Below are 24,368 nucleotides of genomic sequence, written 5' to 3' on the forward strand. Positions count from 1 at the left end.
TAACAGATTTTGCTAAACAATCTGGAAGGCTTCTTTGTTATTCAAACCATGAGGTGAAGGACAAGCAGTAAAGCACCTGCCCACCAGCCACAATGTGCTGGACAAGGGACAATGGGCTGGAGTCAAAGGCTGCAGATCCTGAATGGCCCATGTGAATTCAGGAGAGAATTTTCACAGGTTCATCAATAACTGGCCAAAGAAAACCCTCTAAAAGCTACATGCCATTTAAAGGATTTCTGAAAGATATTCCATTTTGGACACTTAAAATGGATTTTGCATATTCAAAAAAGATTTGCAGCCCATGAGAATAGATTGCATTAAGCCAAAGAAGTGGAAATTAAATAGGTAGATTTCTCAGTATTTTCTCACTAGAATTTCAAAAAATATTACAATATTTGAGTAGATTCTTTTGGAAGAATACCAGTAGTGGAAAGGCTAATTAGTTTTAATTCTGTCCTTAATTGTTGTTTTACCTACCTTTGAAGACGAGTGATTAATAAATACAGAATGAAGTGTTTAAAATAGAATTCACCCCACAGTAATAAATTACTCAGACTTAAAACACTTAGTGTTTTAAAAGTGATCAGTTATTTCCTTTGCATATTCTTCTAAGCACCAAACAGTTACACATTAATACATTCCTAGAAATACTAGAAATAAGTGTCTGAGCCTGAAAGTAATGTGGACGTGCAAATAAGTAGCAATACGTACATCAACTGTATGTATGTATCACAAGTATGGTTGTTCTGGTACATGTATGAAGAAGCAACTGGGCAGCTGGAATTGAAACCAACATCATTATTGAATGGTTCAGGGAAAAAAAAATCTATCACTGTGCCTGTAGTTTTCCATTGCTGTGGATCCAAATGTTCTTTTAGTGCACTGTGTTTATCTGCACTCTGCTCAGTGTCACTGAACAGACACAGATATAAATGCACTCCTTTCTTTTAGAAGCCTCAACCCAAACACCTGTGCCTGCTATAGCAGTACAATTCTCCATTAAGAACTGACAATACATTGATTAAAACAAATTTAAATTGGTGCAATTTACTGTGGATACTCCCCAAATGACTGGATTATGAGTATCTTCAAAGACTTTGTATTTCTCACAAGGATAAAGAATTTATAATACCATCTATAACAATGACGTCTGCACTGAAATATATATAGCAATTGTGATAATAGCTGCAGATTAATGTACTACCTGGAGGTTAGCTACCAAGAAAGCTAAAGCAGGTTGGCATATATCTGGTCAGCACTTTTATCAGGCAAAAATGCCCACTTGCCTTGATCATTACCTCATATTTTAAATTTAGAGAAAGTTGCCAGTGTTAATTGCAGTATAAAATCATCAATTCCCTATATTTTAATATTTAAAAAGACAAAAATAAAAAATATTCACCAGCAAAACTAGTCTCAAAATCAAAAACAAAGACAAGGTTTTGCTTTCATTAACTGAAATCAACTAAGCTCTTTTATCCCTTTCTTCCCACTGCAATAAAAGATGACCTGAGCCCCCTTTGAAACCAGCGCAGTGTGATCTGAAGAGTGAAAAATGTTGATTGACTGGCACCGCATGCAATAATTTGAAATGAGCATAATCTTTTCAGGTAAAACTGGAAGAATACACTGCTGATAGATGTATGGTCATGGACTAGGGCAGGCAGCAGAGCAGGGATGGGCTGTGACCGTGGCCTGGCAAACACAACAGGACAATTTTTTCCACGCTGCAAAGCTGCACTCACATCGTTGCATTTCCTGCAGCTGTGCCAGCCCTGCTGCTGCTCACACAGGCACGGGGCTGGTCCCCAGCCCTTTGTGCTGCAGGGATGCAGAGCTCCCGGCTCCTGCCCCAGCCACCAGCCAGGCAGTGCCACCAGGCACGGCTGGGAGATGTTGCTGCAGCTGCTCCAGGCAGGGAGCAGCACAAATGCTGGATTTACCAGTCCTGGCCACTGTCACGCTCTGTCCTTTATTAATATTACAGAAAAATAATCAGAAGGCCAGGGCCACACACAGGCAGGATGCCCCACACAGGCTGCACGGCTGCGCCTGTGGCTGCAGCAGCTGCAGCAGCTCATGTCCCAGCTCTAGTGCACATCTTACAGCCTGGAGAGAGGGCTGCAGGATTAGGTTTTTTTCTGTTTGTGTTTCGATAGCTGTGTATTTTTAGGTCTCATCCTTGCTAGTTTGAAACAAAGACAAGATTTAGAAGTTGTGAATTTTGGAAAGGTTTTGTATTTTTTGTGCTTGAAATCTTTTGTTATAGGTAATTTGCTCAAAATTCCAGATGTAAAATTCATCTTTGCCCATAGAGTCACACAAAAAAAGAAAAAGAGAGAGAGCTGAGGAACAGGTACAGATATTCTATTTACTCGTTCAATCACTGAAATTATTGCATGTGACATAATCCTGTACGCCTTTTCATTCACAGTGATTCAATATTATGCCTCAGAAGCATAATTCTGTAAAATAGGTTGCTTCTTTTAAATGAAAATATCTATTCCTTTTAATTTTCAGTGAAGCAAGTTTAAAAACAGTATGAATAGATGAACATTTCAACACAAAATTTAACCAGAAAATAAACATTAAAATGGGCACAATGAAAGTATTTTTTCAATAATACTTGAATTTGAAAAATTAAATATCTCATGTAGAAGCTACATAAATAAATTGTTGATTCTTGCATTTTTGAAGCCTGCTCATAGCTGAAAGCTTTTGAAAACATCTTGGGTTTGCAAAACCTTAATTCAAAAGCTTCAGATAGAATTTTTTCCCAGTTCAGTCAGTTTTTGCTTATAATAGTAGAATATTATCTGGCATAGCCTTGAGTCTTTTGTTTTCTTTTGCTTTTTGCCAATTAAATTTCCAGGTTTTGATTTCATATTTTTGTGTGCTATAGCTAGGTCTCCAGAATAATTTAAGCACCTTCTACATAGCAGATTACCTCACTCATTGCAACGTTAATCAATGCTGTATTCTGTCCACTTTCCTGTTTCCCACTTGTCTCATAGGCAGACATGCTGCTCTGCCCGTTTGGCTGTTTTAAGACTTGTGTCAGTATAGCTGGCTTGCTATAGTGTTACTCTAAACATTTGTATTTGAAAATAGGGACATAGAGAGTATAACTTGGAGGGAAATAGCACAACAGGTTAGATATATAGATCTTGGAAAGGGTGATGGTGCCAGTGTGCTAAAGTAAGGGGCTTCTAGTTTCAGCAGTGCCTGATTCTATCTCAAAGGTAGGAACCAGTAGCCAACCACAGATAACATTCTTGCAAGGAAAACATGATTTCATGACAGGGAAAATGTTTTTTCTGCTAAAATCTGTAAAGCTCATTGTATAACAGAGATATTATGTTTCAGTGGTCTCAATCAGTGCTATTCTCGTTAAGGGCCTCCAGTCTTACCCCTGGCAAAGATTTCACTGCAATTAGTCTGTTTAAACAGAGCCACTGAGAGTTTTCTTTGTCACAGAACTTCTGGAACAGGCCTTAAGGCAGTTCTGTGAGTCAAAGGATAATAATTTCACTGCACAGAAGCATATTTCAATTACAGTATAATTAAACCAAGTATTGAAGACATATCTGACAATTGGTCAATGGAAACCTGAATCAGAAAACCCTGAAACATTTGAAATTGCAGGTTGGAAGCTGGGGTAGAATTTTGGGCTGAGGTCTGCACTGCATTGTCTAAAGCTGGACTGGCTGCTGATTGACTCTTTATGTGGAGCAAATGCTTGAAGAGATCTCTGCCTCACTTTTGTGAAACACTGAGTATCAACACATCCCATCGTACTTGTCATGATTCCTCAAAGCAGCAAAACTCCACTGATGGAATGAGAACTCATGAGCTGCTGCAGTTCATCTTCTTGCATGAAAATCTTCTAATAGACATGAGGAGAATGGAAATACCTCAAAGATCCACCCCTGTAGGGTTTAACACAGGGTAGGAGAAGTTTGTATGTCAGAGGTCTTGTGTATTTATCAATTACCCTTACAAGAATATTTCTATTTTTTATTACTGAAATATAATTCAATATCAAGTTATCAAAGTGGCATTAAATGCATACCAGCTTAGCTAAGATGATCTTCTTAATAATACAGTCATATTCTCATTTTCTTAATTTATAGTCATTAACTTAATTTGATGACCTATCTAAATGATTGCATTTGTCACAAAGATATGGTTCTTTTAATTATTCAAAAATCAAAGCCACCTCATTCCCCAAAAAGACTTGGATCAATTTTTAAATTTTTAATATTTTTTTAAAATACCTAGAACAATGTCTTACACTGTAAAAATGATATTCTATGCACTACATCACCAAAGATATTTTAAAAAGATGATTCAATTAATGCATAACCATATTTGAATATTTTAGGCATTTACAGAAATATTTAATGGAATTAGATTCAATGAACTTCTAACAGTGAGTAGAAATAAATTATTGCATCCTTACTGTCAAAGCAATTTCAGGTTTTTTATTCATCCTCTGTTGAGCCTTTTAGCTTATTTCAGTTTTTAAATCACACACAATAGAGCTTTAGGGGCCTGCATCTCTGTGATTTATAATACAAAGGAACAATTATTTCTGCAGGTAAAATTGTGCTTTCTGGAAAAGGTAAGATAAACAGATGTGCCTAAAGCATCCTCAGAAAATCATGGAGAAATGGCTAAATGTATTACAAATAGCAATAATAATAAAAAATACAGCCATCAACTGTCTAAAGTACTTTGTGAACATTTACGTGTCTACTTCTATGATTCAAGTGGCTATAAAAAACCTGAGAACAGAAAGCCAAAACCTTTTGGATAATCCCTTAAGCCCCCAAACAATAAACAGGAACAGGTTCTGACATGTAATTTATCAAGCTGTGAAGTTTCTATTCTTATGAACAAAAACCTAGTAAAACAAAAATAAATGAATAATGTGAGCACAGTCTTGGGGGAAGTTGAATTTCAGAAAAAAAGCTTGAGCATCTTTTCTTCAAGTCCTTAAATTAAGGTGTTTTTATTAGACCAATAGTAAAAATGTTTTAAATACACACAGGTGAACACAGAAAAAATCTTTAGTTATATTCCTTGACTTTATAAGAACTTCTGGAATTACAAAGGTTTCCTTGTCTGACCTAAAATTTTCTTTGGCAAAGGTTTTACAAGCATTAATATTTACTCATTTATATGCAGCAGAAAAAAAATGCCTGTAGCATTCCAGAGTATGAACACTATATTAACTACATTCTAAACACCCATAAATATTGCAGGATTGGAAAAAAAGAGGTTGTTAACACGTGTCAGAAGACTCTTTTTCTGGTCTATGTGAGTCTTCACCATGCTCAGTGTTGCTTTGATGGTTTATATATGGATTATATTATTCCTTGTTAAACAAACCAACAAAACCATCACAGGAACAGTTGTCCTATGAGATTAATAAAAAAAAAATATTGCCCAATTTCCAAGTTAATTTTTACAAAAGCTTCAAGGACCATTCTCTTCACACAAATAAGTGCTTCACAGTTTGCAGGAATTTGGGTCAGTAGAGATTTCCAGGTGTCTTTCACTTTATGTGTGGGTGTGCAAGGAGTTGTTTAAGTGCTTGTTCTGTGCATCCCAATCCTAAAGCCAGTGTGAAGGCTCCAATAACTTCACCTGTGCTTCAGATTTACTCTAGCTTACTCCTTCATTTCTAAGCTTCCAGCTAAAATTACTGAAGTTAGTTTCTTTGAAAGAAAAATATGCAATTTGGTTTTCTCTCAGAGAAAAGTGCTCTAATAACTTCTGATTTTTCAAAAGGAAACCTAAGGTGCGCAATTTTAATGATGGTTATACTTCATAAGTAATAACTTTTCTGTGGCTTTTGTACATGTTCTAAATTATATTCAAATTTTGACTCAAAATGGAAAGGAGGAGGCCTTGCCTAATAGCTCTAGAGGTAGGTTTACATTCTTAAGTGTCAGTGACATATTATAGAATAGTTAACTGATGAAGGTTCCTGTCACAGAATTTTTTTGACTGATTTTCATTATATGACATGCCACCCCTCGGCTAATTTTCAAAGAGTTTGTTTTGTTTTTGGGCTGATTTTGCCCCAGTGGTGCTGAAAGTCACTTTTGTAGATTTCCTCTTTGTGAAAAGTGGGTTTGTTCTCATTTTGACCTTCATGTTAAGGACATATTTATTTAACTCTATTTTTCCACCTCCCATTTGCAGTCAGCTGCGTTGTGTTCATATGATCTCCCAGCCACAGCCAAAGGACTCCTCTCAGAGTCTGCAATGACATGTCTTCTGAGAATTGCACATTTCTCTGCACAATTAGAGCTTCAAATAATCTGTGTCACATGCAGCCAAGGCCTGTGACAGCTGTCACTCAGGAATAGACTTCCTGACAAAGAGAGATTATAACCTCACAGATCATGCAGCCTTTATTATTTGTATTTAATTATCCCCCAGTGGGAAATAATAACTGCAGTTTTCCTTATGCTTTATCTTGATGCAAGGTTGAAGCTTGTAATCACATGTACATTCCTAGCTGCTTAAAGTAGGTTTTTTTCCTGTTTGTTCCCAGTCTTTACAGCCTCAGGGTAAACTCTGCACTCTTCCATTGTTAATTTAGACAGACACAATTTCCTAGCAAAATAATTAGTCAACATGTGGCAAACTTTTGTAATAAACTAGATATAAAATGAATAATTAAGTTTCTTGTTAAATCAATAACATTGATCTTGACTTCTCTTAAAACCAGATTGTAAGAGAGCAATTTCTTCTGCCTTCCGAATTTTGCATCTTAGAACGGAAGACTGACATTTGATTTCTATTTGACAGATATTGAACTTTAAATAGTTTTATTTTCTGTCAAAGTTGAGGCAGTGAGTTAAGGAGCAGATTTTTGTGGCTACACTGCCAGAAAACAGCTTCCAGTTCTTTAATGCCTGCTTCAGATCACCAGCATACCCAATCTCATGTCTTTGCCACCTTTGTAGAGCTGAAGTTCTCAGGGCTGTGTTTAAGACAACAAATTAAGTCACTGAAATATAACCTGCTGTTTTCCAGTTGCAGTTGCAGCTGCTGACACGTTCTTGGCACTCTTGCTGCTCTCCTTTTGAAGAATTGCTCCCAAGAGGAAATGACATTTAATTGTAGGCTAGGGTTACCTGAGCCTGGTTTGATACATTCGATCTGCCTGCTAACTGAATACATTCTTTTCTAACTTTTTGAAGGATTTAATGACAACGGGAGTTTGTTCATTAACATGAAAATTGCAGTTTTGTCTTTGCAAAATCAAGGCATTCTTTGACATTCACTAACATCAGTGTGCCTTATCTCCCAGCACAAGTTCCTACACGTAAGGGTTCCTCTCGGGGATAATATTTTATTGTGCCAGAGCAATGGTAACTGATCAATGTTGTATATGCAGTTAAAGAGCAGACCTAAAATGAACTATAGGTTACATGACCCTTGCAGCAAATAAAAACTTGTCTTCTGTAGCCAGTGAAAGTTGTCAGGCATCCACTGCAAGGTCACAGATGCTGTCACCTCACCAGGGAACTTGGTGAAAGAAATACAATTATAAACAAGAAAGTCTGTCATTTAATCCTAACTATATTTTTAAATAAGTTGACTGAAATGGAAAATGCTTCAAGAATATACTCTTTTAATAATCCAAAAGATTAGAAACCCTTTCAGACTGTGCATGGTATATGTAACATAACTATTAATCATTTTTTTTTTTGCCTGTTAGAACAGAATGTCTCTTTTCCAGGCTGCTTTGTCTTGTGCTGTCTGTGCCAAGTGTCACTAATGCCTGCATTTACCAGTGGAAGCATCACCCAGAGCATATAGACTTACTAAAGGGGCAAATGCCAGCATAATTCTCCAACCATCTGCTTGCCTGGGACTTGCATAGGAAATGTGGCCAAACCTGCACTCTGCCCTGAGATCACTGGATACCATAATGAATGTTTGGCACAATTAGCAGCCAGAGTAATTTAGAGAAGCATTCAGACATCTCTCGCTAATGCCAAGAATCTGTATCTGGAGCAGGACTGGAAGTGTGAAGGTGACACACTGCTGACTTTGAAGCCTACCAACAAGTTATGTTCTGCATGTGCCATCAGCTGATAACCAGACCCTGTATCAATCTTATAGACTTGACAGAGAAACAAAAATTCCTCTTCTGCCAATGATTATGGCTGGAAGAAAATCAATCCTATTCAAAAACTTAATTACTGAAATATTTTATTATATTATCTATGAAGGTTTGAGCTCTTCTGTGCTATACGTTTAGAGAAATTAATCTGAATAGGAAAACTAACCTCAGAGTATATATACTACAGTATCCCTTTGAAAGTCTTGTCACAGAAGCATTGCACCATTAGAAAACAGGAGTTCATAGAACATGTTTTAAGAAAAATCTGAAAATAGAATCCTTGTATTTTTTGACAGCTTTGTACAGCTATGTACTAAAATGTGAGAATTTGTGAGCTGACTATGCAGATACCATAATTTTTCTTAATTGTGTAGCTCTGGTTACACAACTTTTCTTCTGCTGCTGCCTGGAGCAGCAGCATCCTCCTTGATTCATAACATGTAAATTTAATACTCATGTTCTAACAGGAACACTTCCAACTCCAACATGGCAATGCTCTAGAAGGAAGACACATATTTCAGCTTTTACCCAGAATGGAGTGCCTGAACAGGATGTCTTTGCCAAAACTGAGCTCATAAAGTATTCCAGCATCTACATATGATGGACACTATTCAACATTATGTTAGCAAAAAAAAAAAAAAATAAAAAAAAAAATAAAAAAAAAAAAATTCATGTCAATAGTTTTATGATTTTGAATCCTGGCTAGTAACAGTATTCCATTTTAATTGAAAAGAAAATCATCTGGCTTGTGTTCTGAAAGAAATTATAGAAGAAAAATACAAGCCTTTTCTGCTAACAAGACCCAGCTGGAAGCCCCATTTCTACCTTTTCATGTACAGATTTATAGAAGGTAATTCACTAGTCAAGAACTGAAAATACAGTTAAAAACATCCTGTTCTGCCACCAGTCTGGCCTTTTAGTGCAAAAGTTTATTTATGAATGTGGTTCTTAGCATTGTGGTGTTCTTACAAAGAAAATGTTATGTGAGTTTTAGGATGTAGAGAACTTTCATAATTAGCTGTGTACTAATTGCCTGGTTTGCTGTTGTTACCTTATTACTTTGTTACGTGTGTCTCATGCAGGGCAACAGGAAGTGAAATTCACCTCTGCCAACGTGTGCCTGTATGCACACACACACATCTATGTCTGTAATATGCATTATGCCTACATATATGCATGCACATACATTTTGAAAACTTCCCATGTAATACACTGAATTCAGCTGAGATACAGCAAGTCTCAGGGAATATATCTGCAGTAGAAATCACTTTGACCTGTTAAGAGTGAGTACAAATCAAAGATATGGAGGTTAGAACAGGAAATATGACTGAACAATTGTTAGCAGACAAATTTAAGGTGATGGAACAGGTTTATTTTGTAGCATACAACAATATTAATGGTGCCTCGATATTGTCCTATGAAAGGCATACAAGCACTGTAGCCACTGTAAAGGAAAATAATATAATCTGGACTTTTACTCAAAAGATTTACTCAGCAATTAGAATAAAAATATACTTGAAAAAGATGTCTTTATCCTATGGGTACAATAATCATCCAGCACCATTATTTTTAACACTTCAAGCTCTAGGTAACATAAACAATTTTAAGTATTACCATTTACTAGACTGTAAAAAACTAATTTATTTTGCAGAATTAGAAAGTGAAGCAGAAGTGAAGGCTGATGTCTTCAAGTTTGCTTAGTTAAAATGAAGCACTTAATTTGATGATTAAGCATCTTAATTTCTGTAGGTTTTTAAATGCACTGACCACCAGCTTTTCTGCAAAATTTTTAATCTAGGGATGTATTAAAAAAATATTTGCCTTCTTCATTACTTTAAATGATAGGCACCCAGTCAGTAATATGCATTTATATAAAAAATATATATATGTATCTTTTAAAAGTGCTTTGTAATTCCTTGTGAATGATGCATTTTTCAGTTGACTGTTCACAATAATTTAAAAAGGGATTAATTGTTAATTCAAATAAATATATCAGGTAATGCACTAGAGTTTTAGCATAGCACACACTTTATAGGACATCAGGACAACTGTGTGAGACTAGGGAGAGTTTCCTTGTTGTGCTGTGGAATTTTTTTATGCAGTTTTCTACTCTTTTCTCTAAATGGGAAGAACAGTTTTATTTACAAGTGTAAAGACAACTGAGGAGGAAAATTGCATGAAGATGTTTTTTTAAAAAGAACATTATTTCCATCTTCCAAATGGTTGTATTACTTTATTACAATATTTCATGTTGCCTGTGTTTCTAAGGTATTTGCATTCCAAGAAAGTACTTCCCAAGAGCATCTTTAAATAAAATACTTTCAAAAATTTTGAAGAAGACTCTTCTTTTGAGACTTTGAATTTCAGTTTCAAACATGGTCTTGTGACTATGCTTTTCAGAAAATAAATGTGGCTAACAGGACATTAGGTCCATGTAAGAATATTTAAATAAAGCTGTGAATTTTTTATTGAGCTATTCATTTTCTCAAACCTTTTTATATAGATTTGGAAACATTATAACATAGATATGGAAGGAGTTAGACTTTGAAATGTATAAAAAGTTTTAGTGATCATTACAATTTCAGTAATGTATTTCTCACTTTCAGTGATGGTAGAAGCACCATCATATATCAGGTATGGAAACCAAAGAAAAGGTATCAGTCTAATTCAAAATACAAGCCTTGAATAAAGAGAAGGATGTAAATTTACATCTCATAATACACAGTGAATTATCACAATCATCAGCAGAAGAATAGATGAACATTAAGTAGAAAGCAATCATTGCATATTAATAAAACACTTTGTTTTTTGCTCAGTGGTTTGTAACCCTATTCATGACTTGGATGTGTCACTTGAAAGAGTATCTGGGGGTGGGATGCAGAGGGCAGAAGGAGAGTGGGTTTTTTCTTTCCTTTTTCTGTATATCTGAGTCTGCTTTCCTGTTTTTTTTTTGCTACACTTCTAACCACAATCCATTTCTCAACCACTTCATAATGTGAGTTCAAAAGAGGTTCATAGCCCAGTGGATAAAGAATTATTTTGCTAAAATATGGCTTTCCTTATCCCTTAGAAAAAAAAATATCTGCCAGTCTGTCACTGTTTAATGTTTCACTGCTGTAGCATTTTTAAGTGTTGATGAATGCAACCATCACAATTCATCATCAACCAGAAGACTTCTACTTTATTTACACAATCATTTACTTATCCTTTTCTCCTTTTCTCCATTGTCCCACATATGAAGTAGTTCACTTTCCCAGCTGTTAATGTCTGTCTGTGTTGCACCTATTCTCATTTGGAAACTCTGTGATCATCAGTCCAAATTTTCAGGTGAGATTTCTTGTATTGGCATACTGCAACCTCCTGGTCAGATCAGGCCAGATACCACCTGTCATAAACAAGTACCTTTGACCTTTCAGCTTGCAACTTTTGATACTTAGATATGTCACTTGAAAAATTTGCAGTACTAATTCATAACTTTCTTTCATTTTATTATTTTCGTGTTATTGCTTACTGAAAACTTAACCAAGGAGCTGATAAGGCCTTCACCTGTTTTCTAAACTTCTCTGTCTCTTCCCTCCTACAATGCTAACCCTATTCAGAAGAGATTTTACAATAACTATTACAATGATCACCCAGTGCTATAATATGTTGATGTAATGATTTATACAGATCAAAATTACTACCTATGAGAACACCTCTCCCAGAGAAGACCACTGCTCACTACAGCAGGACTCCTGCTAATGACCTTTTATCTCCCTTTCACTGCAAGGAGGACAAATGACCTCATTTTGTAACATTTGGCTAAAAAAATGAATAATAAAATAGTGAAGACCCCAGTCATTCAAAAAGTGAAGCAATGCTTGTGCAGCAAGGCTAATTTGGATACCTAGGGTCTTTTGAGAATCAAACACATACAATTGATGTGCTTAATTAGATTGTAGAAGGCAGAATTTTCTCATAATACTGTTTGCACTGTTACACTCAGATCTGAAGTTTGCAGAAAAATTAGTCTAAACTTTAAATACCAGATAAAATGCAAATGTTAACTAGACTTAATAGAAATTTAGCTGTTAGTTAGCTATGTTTCCAAGAGAAGGGAGAAACTCAGGGGATAGTAAACACAAGAGAAGTACAGGAGATCTGTACAGATGTTTGAAATGTGTGCTGCTGTGTTTGCTTTCCAGTGAAGCTTTCAGCTCAGCCCATCTGCTGTGCTCAGCGTGCCACACATGGTGATATTTGTCTACACCTTGGCCCTCAGCCCATCGGGCTGGTACCAGGCTGCAGCCGCTCCTTGGAAGGATGCTGGGCTGGGTGCTCCCTGCTGTGGCAGCCAGGGACCGGGGCACATTGTGGACAGCCACCTTCCTACACTCACGTCTTGACTCCTGCATCCACCCTGGAACCAGCACTTTGGGTCACAGCACTGCTGACCCACGGCGTGCACAGAGCTCTCAGTCTCTCAGAGTGCTGGTGACACAAAATCTCTTTAACAAATGCATTAATTTAAATCATCTTCCCTGAGTGAATCATTCTAGCTTGGAGCCAGATAGTACTGATGTTTGCAAGATGGCTTATTAGATGTTATTTATTTCTGTATTAAAGAGAACAATGTGGTTTGAAGTCACAAAAAGAATTACAAAACCTAATTTATGGATTGCTCCAACTGGAATCCACATTTCTTCCAGGCAGACAGACTTTCTTGTTGTTGTTGTTGTTATTAGCTTAATGAAGAGCATAGTCTCATTTCATTTCCTTTGGAACTCCTTACTGCTCGGTCAGTTTGTTTTCATAATGCTGGGTCTCATCCAGCTGGATTTGGGCCCATTCTGGTATCATGCTGCTCAACTAGTTTTATAGCAGTTTATGGCTCATATAGTTAGAAATGCCACCTCTTCTTTAGACATAATAATTTATGACATTGAGCATGTTGAAGCGGCTTCTAAATGTGCCATCATTCATCTTAAAAATACAACCAAAACCACAACTAATGTGAACCTACTCATACACACAGTCACATATACAGTATTTTAAGTATTCATACTTTGAGTAGGGTGCTTTGCAGTATTTAGAAATTTTATTCAGCTCTGTGAACATGGGTAAAGGATGTTCTCTGTAACCTTGTCTTTCCTTGATTGATGCATAATCTGAAATTCTTCTATCAGAATGATGCTTGGGCCTTTCCTTCTACCTGATCCTTATCAATTTAAAAAAAATCTCTATCTCTTAGCTGCACAGATATCAACCCTAAATAAAGGTAAAACTTAATATAAAATTTGACCTTCTGTGCTTAATTGTCTCTTTTGGCTCTGAAAACCTAGTTGGTCCCAGGTCTCATATGATCTTCAATTACTTCTCATTGATATAGATTTTCCCTCTTCCTCCAGGGCTTTGTCTTTTCTAGGCTGTGTCCTGTAAATACTGTTTTCTAATTCTTGACTCTTGTTTTCATCATCATGACTTGTCCCCATCAGATCCAACTGAAGAGCACTCTGCACAGCCATGATTTAGGAAAGCAAAGCACCAGGGACAGTAATTACTGCTGTTCTCAGCATGTTGAGCAGTGTACTGGCAGCTCCTGAAACTGTTAACCCACTACATACATGCTGTACAATTTAAGCAACTTAGATCACAGAGTCTGTCAAACAGCTAATTTGCATAAGTAATTTGAATAACAAAGATAGTTGATTAAATATGAAATGCATATTCAAATATTCTTTACAAAAATTAACGATTAAGACATTCTCTATAATGTCAAGGAGAATTTCACATCATGGGCCAAGTTACACTAGCAAACTTTGCAGAGACATTTACTAAGAAGGACAATTACACTGGAATTATAAAAATATGCCTCAAGTAAAACTGTATGATATAAACAACATATATCCAGACAAGTGAAAGAAACTTAAGTACTGCATAGGTGTGAGAATAGGACACTTACAGGTGCTGATGAGCTGGTTATGCTTGAAATGTTTAACTTAGATTGCACACAACGTGGATCTAGGAAATTGTAGTCGTAATTTTAAAATAATAGACTTCATTAAAATGATATCTAAATGACATAAGATGAACATATCAGTAAAACAAAAGTGTATAGAAATTACAGTATTTACTCCATATTTTTGTTGCCTAAAGGGTGCCAAGATGTAATTCATAAGTAAAAGACAAGGATATAAATAATAGAAGATTAAAAAAAAAAAAGAAGATACTACTGCAATTTACTGAGGTTTTGTATAATTGATTAAAAAGGGAATTTCTAAGATTTCAGGTCCATATTTTGATATTAAAATAGAACTTTGAGATATACATCACCAACACCTTCATATTCAAATTTTACTGGGAACAAAATGTGTGGACACAGCACATCAGGCCAGAAGGCTTCTGCAGTGGGAATTCTGCTTGGACAACATTTCAGGCAATGGAGGAACCTGTTGGGCACCCATCTATCAATTCAGATACTGCACAAGTGAATATAATTTTGTCCATATTATTCAGTTTCTGTTAATGTTTTTCAATTCCTAACACATTATTCTATTAACTGGAATGAAAGTTTTCCAACAAAAAGCTCATGAGACATATTATGAAATATTCTCCTAAAATATCCGTACAAAAATATATTTACTGAGCTTCTCTGAACTATTTAGCATGGATACTGTATTAAATATCAAGAGTCTGCTTAGTGCTGAAGGCATATAGCTTTGTGGAACAATCCTCTACCTCAAGAATACTGAAGTAACAGTGCCCTTGTGTTTGCTCATTTATATAGAATTAACATCTAGTTATTGTCAAAACAGCATCTTGAATTCAGAGAAAAATATATCACTTTGTAGCAGGGGCAATCTACAATATTGTGTGGCTATGAACTCTCATATTTGCTGGAACAAAAAGTTGAAAGGATGATGAAATTGTCTTCATTCTTATCACATGACCTCACTCTTTTCCTTCTTAAAAAGATTCTAAGATTACTAATCTTCTAAGATTACTGTCAGGGGCAACAGGAGCAGAGGTTAGGCTACTGACTGTAGTCCTGTGGAATGGATACCTGTAGCACAGTTTAGAAACAGGTTAAATAATTGAAGGCAAAGTGGAAATGAAATAGCATTTAATGAAAATATTCTGGAAAACGAGTGAAATACCACTCAGGTGTTTATGGTTTTGCTCATGGCCTGGCCATTGCCACATAACAGCTACAAAATGGAATAGCTCCCAGGATTTCTGGGAAGGCAGAACAGACAAGCCCTGAAGGCTGAAGTAAACTTGTTACCTCTACCTGTCAGAGTGCACACAGGAGAGAAGGACTAGTATTATGGAACAACACAAATTTTGAGACTGGAGCAGGAAACTTATAGACAACCAGAACCATTAGGCCCAAAATTAAGCAAACACAGAGGACTTGCTTTTTTTCCAAGTGGCCCTAGAGGAGCTAGCAACTGCATCTCTGGCAAGAGAGTGTCCCCTGCCTGCTCTCTGCATGGGGTGTATGAGTGAAAGGACTTGGCTGCCTTGTGCTGGGGTGAAATAAGAGAGCTGATTTCTTTCAAAAGGAGACCTATTAAGCTGCCAGAGTGAAACTGGAATATTACATACACCTATAAATCTTTTGAATTTACTGTCATAGTGAAACACTGATTTATACACAGTACTTGGATGCCACTTTTACATGTTATACCTTCAATGCATCCTGCACTACTCTGCTGATGATTGAATAGTGGTATACCAATAAATAATTTGCAGATGGATATCAAGAAAATGGATTTTTTCCTTATATTTATTAGTATACTGAAACTAAATAGACTATAAATATTTTAATGAGGATATTTTATAGAAGTGTGGCTTTCAATAAATTTTAGATTTTTTTATTTCTATTTTGCCTTTTATCGACACAAAAAGAAATTCATTTGGTTCTTGAACAATAAATTTATAAAACTTGATGTTTATATGCATATTTCAGTGTTGGCTGAGATTGTCAGAAGTAACAGCTAATCTTCTTTATGTAGCAGGGTGCTGAGTAGGCTTAAAAGTCCTTTGCTTCCAGAATGCAATGTAATTATAAGATGTGATTACAACTGATTATAATCAATCAGCATAGTCTTAAGTGTAATTTATATTGCTGCAGCTGTGGTTAGATTAAATCTTCATATAAAATACAATTTCTCCAAGATATGTAAAATTACTTGAACAAACCCAAATACAGTAAACTCATAATGCCATAAATATAGAGTAAATGATGCCAATTACATAATAGTTTAGAGCTGTGTGTACCACAAAATAAGTTTCCCCTCAAAGGAGATGTTCTTGGTTCGAGACACAAGATTGTCCTTTTGTTATTGTGACAAGACACTGTTTCTGGCCTTCTGAACTCTTCCTTACAACATTTGTCACATATAACGTGTCACCAGCAGCACCAGAGCTACCATAGGCAGTAAGAGCTCTTTTAAAACAATAATAGAAACTAGGTTTGAGGATTTACAGAACAACATGTTTTAGCCAGATAAGACACATGCTAGCTGTCAAAAACTGCTGAGCTCTCATTGCTAATCAGCTAAATAGCTTTGTGCAGTTTCTCCCCCTCTGCCTGTATCTCCCTGCTGTACTGGGAAGCTTTGCTGCAGACACAGATCGGGCAGGTTTGCTCCAGCCCTTCGGGAGAGCCCTGGCAGGAGCCCAGGGCTGCTGCAAAGCCCTTCCTGCTCCCCGGGGACGGCCAGGACAGCACCCCTGGCTCTGCTGCGTGTCCCAGGCAGTGCTTGGCTGTCTCTACTTCTGCTCTATGTCTGCTCTTGGCCAAGGCTTACCCTCACTTTGCAGCCTGCAAAGTGCCTGTAACAATGCTGGCTGCCTTCAGTGGCGACGTGTGCTGGGCTAATGGAAGGGTTTCTCCGTTCTTCCATTTTTCCACACAATTTTGTGCCCAAATAAATCTCACCAAAGGATATCTTGTCCAGCAATCTGAGGTTAGAAAAACTACATAAGCAAAAATACCATTTTTACATGATAAGAATGTATTCATACATGCACAACCCTACCTCAAAATTAAAAAAAAAAAAAGAAAGAAATTGGGATTTTTTAAGGCTACCACTTTAGCTTACGTCTTTAATGCTAACAGAAAGTAATCAACTGTTTCCTTCCAAAAAAGATAGAGTTTGAAGCCTATAAAATAACCCCTTTCCCCATAGTGCTTAGAATATAGCTCTTCACTATTAACTCCTAAGATTCTGAATTCTTGCCTGAAGCCCCTTTGGCTAGCAAGAATCTGAAGTAAAAATATGTTTTTGCATGTGTAATACAAAATTATATCTTATTCAGGTCTGCCTAAACAAGAATATATATCTCCCAAAGTTTTCTCAATTAAAAGAAAAATCCATCTGTTTCCATTAGAACAGAAAAAGCAAAACCAAAAAAAACTATAAACAAACCCAAAGTCAAAGAAAGAAAGAACTCACAAGCCCGTGGCTTTTAGTAGGAAAATATTTATTGTTTGTTTTCCTCCAGAATTAATGTCTCATGACATCAGTATAAAATTTAGAAATAGCCTCCCTAGAGCAGTAGGTTAGTTAAGATAGAATCTAACTAGTTTGCAATATTAAGGATTCTATATTTTGGGTATGAATGTTAAATTTCACTAGCAATTTACTTCTTTAAAAAGAAATGAATATTCTTGAAATCATTAAGACACTATGCTTTATTTTTTCCATGCTTAATAAAGGCACATTTAAAAGAGTAAAAAAATGTGTGTTCAAAAATCTAGAAACTGAACCTATTTAATTAATATATTTATTAACAGAATTTAGGTGCTGTGAACTGTAAAAAAATGTACAGAATAGTATACAAATATATTATTTTTATATAAATTTTAAAAAAAATTAACCAGTGACATAACTAATCAATTGATATTCTGTTTTCTCTCTGTTTTGACCTGCGGTGTCTCTGTACGAATAAGCTGCTTATTGATTTCCTTAATTTATAAGCTTGATCCTCAAAGTGAATTATTGTCCCACTGAATTATTTTGCTTTGAACCTTAGTGAATGCTTTAATTCTTTGCTATTCTACTTTTGTTTATATGTAACATTTTTAGAGCAGTATCTGAGAATGCCCACTGGTGCATAAAGAAGCATAAACAGTATCTGCTTTACATATTTGTTGTTAAAATAACAAATATACAAAAAGAGACACAAAACTAGTAGAACAAAATTTTATAAAAGCATATAATCAAAACACATAAAAAGCCAAAGGACTGAGGATGTTGGCTGCCATTGAGAGAATCAGTGTATGTGTTTAAGTATGAATGGTCTATACCCAAATAGTATTTTTCATTCAGATTAAGTTGTATTTTAAATTTAACAAATTTTGTGATCACAAGCCTCTGCTATGATAATATTTAAATGTAGTTTTAATCGAAATATTTTAACCTGCTATTTTCAACCCCAAATTCCTAATTATGTTTATTTTAATTTAATTACACTGAACCAAATATGGCTTAATTTCAAGATTTAAATTTTAGTGTTCATCAAATTTCCAGTTATAAAAGTAATTTTTCGTATTCACTATTGAATCTGTGTTTGAGCCAAGCAGCTGCATATGAGGGCTGCCAGAGTTGTTCTTCATACACTTTTCAGTTAGCTGACTTTAAATTACTTTAGGTGCAGAAAAAGCTATTTTATTGCTTTAAAAGTAGAGGTCAGTGTAGTGTCAGCCAACAGACAGAACCCTTATGTATGAAATTGTTTTTGATGCGCTACATTTTTAATTTTAATGGGTTTCTGTTTAATGTATTTATTTTGATAACAGCCTGAACTTAGAAAAATAATAAAAGAAAACACCATTAATTTGTCCTGGTAATATCTTTACTTGCCACTTTAATGCAATTTCTTGTCACATTAAAGTATCTACCAATACCACATGACTTTTCTACTCAAAATAATCTCATAGAACTCCAAATAAACTGCACATTTTGATTCAATCTTTAAGTGTGTCCTTTTCAACAAATCCATGACTATTTTTTGAGGGCCTGTGAGGTGTCAGGAGTCCTGCAGGGTGCTCAGAACATCTGCAGGAGCAGCTGGCAGTCAGGGTGTGGACGTGGGCCACTCCTGGTGACAGGGGTGGCAGTAGGAATAAAGGAAGCATGGACAGAACCTGCTGATTTCGTTCTGCTTATTTGGATCTTCAGTTTCCTAAATTCCTTTCAAATCCACTGCCTAGAGATACATTGCTGAATGGGAGCTGGGTGTTTCTCTGGAGTCAAGAAGTACCTGTCACTATCTATTTGGAAATATTCAACTGGGGATATATTTATTAAGTCTATTTACTAGGATGATAGTATTTTTACAAAAAACGTAACCCCAAATAATGTGTAAATAATTTAAATAATCTTAACTATGGACTTGTCTGCTATAACAGTAGCAATGACATAGAAAAAATTTTTGCCTTTAAGCATTAATATTCTGAGTGCAATTCAGAGGTTAATTTCTATGACACTCAGGAAAGTGACTACAGTAGATGGCTGGTGAATTTTAAACTTAATGTGCCTCAGTATTTTACTAGAGGAGCACTAAATGTCTAATAACAAAATTCACAATTAAATTATTTAGAAGTTTCTTGCCTAAATTGATAATACATTTTAGAAAACATATATTTATGTTTTATAAAAAAGATAAAAACAATAATGTAATAATGTATATATAATATACAATATAATATAGAATAGAATAGAATAGAATAGAATATATATTAAATATAATATAATTTCAAAAAAAGATTAATATAATGGTGAAACAGCAATGACAAAAGACAACAGTGTATTTTTTGAATTCTTGTAATACTCTTAGCTAAAAGTACATATTCAGTTATCTTTAAACAATTCTTATTTATCCATAACAGGGTCAGAACCTCCTACTTATTAATTATACTAAAAATCCCTTAGTTATCTCTTACTCAATTATCTGAACAGTCTCCATGTCCAGCGTGACATTTAGATAATGAACATAGCATTTTAATGGTATCACACATATCCACATGGATTTATTTAGCACATGCTTAAATCTCTAATTTTCAGGGGCTCTTAGAACCTTAAAATCAACATGACCTATGTGTTATCAATTTTACTTCAATCAGAAGTACGAAGAAGTTTTGAAAGGGCAAAAGTTAAAATTAAATTTTCATAACCATTTTGACAACCACTAGATATTTTATTAAAATATGAGGACAGAGATAAAAAGTCCTTTTGCATTGACTCAGAAATTTGTTAACATTCATAAAATTTAGCTCAGGCCTTTACAACCTATTATCTTCATAAAACTGATCAAGTGGAGAATTAAAAAAAAAAAAATGTTGATTTCCTTAATGTGTCACTTTTTGTTATTGTCAAAACCTTATCAGTATGAATGCTATGGCACTTTATTTACCGGGTAATCCATATGCAGAAAACTCTTTGAAAATGAACATCCCAGATCACAATTCTACATGTAAATCTGGAGTTATACTGCCCTGATTTAATGGTGACATTGGATAGTTGGAAAGATATAACCCAGTGAAGAAGATTGCAAATCTTGCTTGTTGTTGATTTAAAAAATTGTAAAGAATGTACGACAACAAACGGCAAGTAAAAAAAATTCTGGTCTTTCCGTATCTGCAGATAAGTAATGAAATATTTGTCAGCACCTTTTATTAAAGAAAGCAGTTTAAAATATGGAAATATTTTTACTATTACTATAATTATTAGAAAGGGATTTATCCCATTAGGCTTTGTTAGAGATTTATTTTCTATTTGGAGACAAGGAAAATCAGATTATTAACAAATTCATGGCATAACTACTTTCTCATTCAAGTTGTATGAATTTTTTATCATGTTTCTTTTTCATGTAGAAGACCCCAATATGTAACATGAAAACTTAACCATGATACCTTTATTCTTCAAAGGACCTCTGTTATCACATTTGATGAGGACAAGAAACAATGAAACAAGAAACATGTCATTTCTGTCATCAACAAAGTGGTGAATTTTGTTCATTATGTTTGGGGTTTTTTTTAGTTTAAAGAGAGATATTTTATGCCAATAATCAGCTAAAGTTAAGAAAATCTATTCATGGTGATTTGCATACATAGTAACAGAATTGCTATTTCCAGAAATAAACATCTTCATCTCCTCTGCCAAATGAAGAGTTTTGTTTAATGTTACTGAAATACTTCTACTTTAAGAAAAACTCCATGTAAATTTTAAATTTATAATTTTTATTTTCTAATTTAATAATTTACTTTTTATGTTTGCATAGCACTTTTAAGACCTTTCTACAATCACCTAGGATTGATATTAGCCTTATAAATTGGATATATAGTTTTTTAGGCATCTAAAATAGGGGACATGGCAGCAATGATCAATAAAAAATTTACATTAGAGCACTAATTAATGTTAAGAATAAAAAATAGGGAAAGTCATATAAAAAGACATTTAACAGATATTTTATTTTCCATCAGACATGACTATTGCTAAACCAAAGAAATGATAAATGGAAATCTTCTTTAAGAAGAATATGGTAATGAAAATAAGTATTCTTAAACTTTACAGTTTAAGAAGGTATAGAAACATCATGTCTTCCATAGAAATAATGTAGTCTAGATTTATAGATGGGGATCTGTAGACTCATAGCATACATTTAATTATTTTTTCTTGAAGCACATTTATGAAAAGATTATGTAGAGAAATATGACTCTGGGTTTGTGAATGCCTAAAATTTAATTTTAAGAAAAAGAAATTCATATTAGTAATTCCAATTGCATATAACCCAGTGTGTAATATCTTATAAAGTCAATACTTTTTTCTGCATTCTCCTCTACTCCTCATTATAAAGGTCTTTTTCCAAACTGCATGAATTATAGGTCATAATCTGTGTCTTGACTTCCATTTCTTTGGAATTAAATAATTGTCTGCCATTGCCACTATGACAGACTGAAGATTGCCCTATTTACAGAGCAAAGAGCCCTAAATCCTTGAACCATAAGACTGAAAGGAAACAGAATGAAAATATGGTTGGTGGAGATATTACTTATCCTAAGGAGGAAATACCATTTCAGAACATATTCAAAGCAGAGTAACTCCAAGTTTTATTAATCTATCTTACATAATTAAGTGTATTAATCACTTTTGTTTTCATGAATATGAGAAAGAAGATGATGAGTGGTAATGACTGAGGTCATAAAAGGCTTTCTATTTCATCACTGACTTCTTATGGCTCAGACAAGCCTAACACTCAAACTTGCCACATGGAATTTGTTGGACCAATGATACTAATTTGTCTTGAGGACCATCTTCAGATGATTTATGAGTATTTTCTATACCTCAACTATGGAATGCTATAGCAGCTTTTCTGTTTGCATTTTTAATTTTAATTAATATAAGTTTCCGCTACAAAATCAACATCAATGATGCGTAGACTTCATTCCTGTCTTTTTCATGTCTAGTTGTAGCTTAGCTACATTTTTCCCCAAATCCCAAACTGTAAAATGAGAGGTGTCTGTAACTTCTTATTTTTCCTTCCTTATAGAAGAAGAGTTTCTCTCCAAGCACTAAGGCTCCTGATCATCCCTTTGAGATCAAACTGTTATTTTCTAAACTGTGATAATTTATTTTTAAAAGAAGTGGTTTGAGCTACTTTGAAATGATTCATGAGAATCTTTATTAAATGTAAAACTTTTAGTTTGCTTTTGAAATTCTCTTCATGCAGGAAATCACAGGTATAAGTATACCAATACTTGTGAGAAAAAAATAGATTTTGCAATGTCATGTAAGACGTATCTAAAAAAATCACTGGATTTTAAAGCAGACTGACTTATATGAGGATCTGACTGCACATCATCTAATCCTCTGTAATGTTTTTTCAATTATTTCTTAACGAGTATATTATTGATCAAAAATTTATTTGCTATGAAAGTTCTTCAAGACTGATTTCTACAAAAGGAGGTCTTTGCAGACCACGAGTATCATAGATTCCTTTGTATGAAGGATATAATTACCATTTCCACTTCATAGCTGCCTTCCTTGTTTCACTTACAGACACCATCTAAGAGGAAAGCATGTAATGGATAAAAACACATCGATTGCCATTTGACTTCGTAGTTAATTTTCAGATAATGATGAACATTGCCGTGAACACATTCCCATTCTTTCCTATTGAATGCATACTAATGTTGTTTGGCATGGAATTTGGTTGCAAGAAACACTGGAAGATTTTGGAGGGAAGCATTAAATTACCAGGATTTTTTTTTTTTTTTAATAAAACTGGAAAGATAAGTGAGGCTGTTTTATCTGCAAATTCATGGGGCCTCAGTCAGATGAGAGCTTTAAAAAAGTTGTGGTTTAAGATGAAAGGAATTAAGAAAATTGGAAAATAGCAGTACGGAAGAATGGAAATAGAGCACTAGTAAACTTGTTACTTCTATGTAGGATTCCTTGTAACATCTCTTCTCAACTCTTCTCTCCTCAGGAGCTCAGTTTTTCTCTAAGGAAGAAACAGCTTTTGAAGTGAAGTATCATTTTCACTTTATGGCTGCCAACTGGTATTGATGCTAAAGTAAGAGCCAGCTTCTTCCCCTGAGATGGAACCATTTTAAAGCCCAGTATGTTGAATATTTATTACAGGCCTAAAATATTTTGTGGAAAGGCTTCACATCAACTCTTTATGCTAATGCTCATTTAGGAATACTGATAATCTACAGCAGAGTACAAATTCCATCATGATAATTTATTTTAATCCCCATGCCACCTATTTTAGGAAATTTTTTCTCAGTAGCTTTCTTGTCTGGAAATGAACAGCACTGAGGTCAATAATTGCGGAGTAACAGCAGGCTACTGAATCTTAGGGTACTGAATGAAGGGTTTGCACAAAGGAGGAAACACATCATGACAAAAATTAAATTAGAAGAAGTCTTCTCTTCTTCTTTAAAGGAAGCTAGTAAAATTTAAGATGGTTTTGTCTGTAGAGTATTTCTGGAACATCAATTTGATGTCTCAGCTTCAGACCACAGAACTGTGAAGGGGGGCATTGAAAAATCAAGTTTACTAAGGAAGAAGACTTTCTTTACTCTCTCTCATTTGTGTTACAAAGCTACTTACAGTAGATATCAGTGAGAAATTGAAGGAATGGAGTCATTGAGCTCCATTTCTAAGTAACTAATTGTGAAGAGTTTGTACCTACTGGTACATAGTTAAGGTGATATAACCTA

Source organism: Lonchura striata, chromosome 9 (genome assembly GCF_046129695.1).
Source record: "Lonchura striata isolate bLonStr1 chromosome 9, bLonStr1.mat, whole genome shotgun sequence".
In the NCBI taxonomy this organism is placed as follows: Eukaryota; Metazoa; Chordata; class Aves; order Passeriformes; family Estrildidae; genus Lonchura; species Lonchura striata.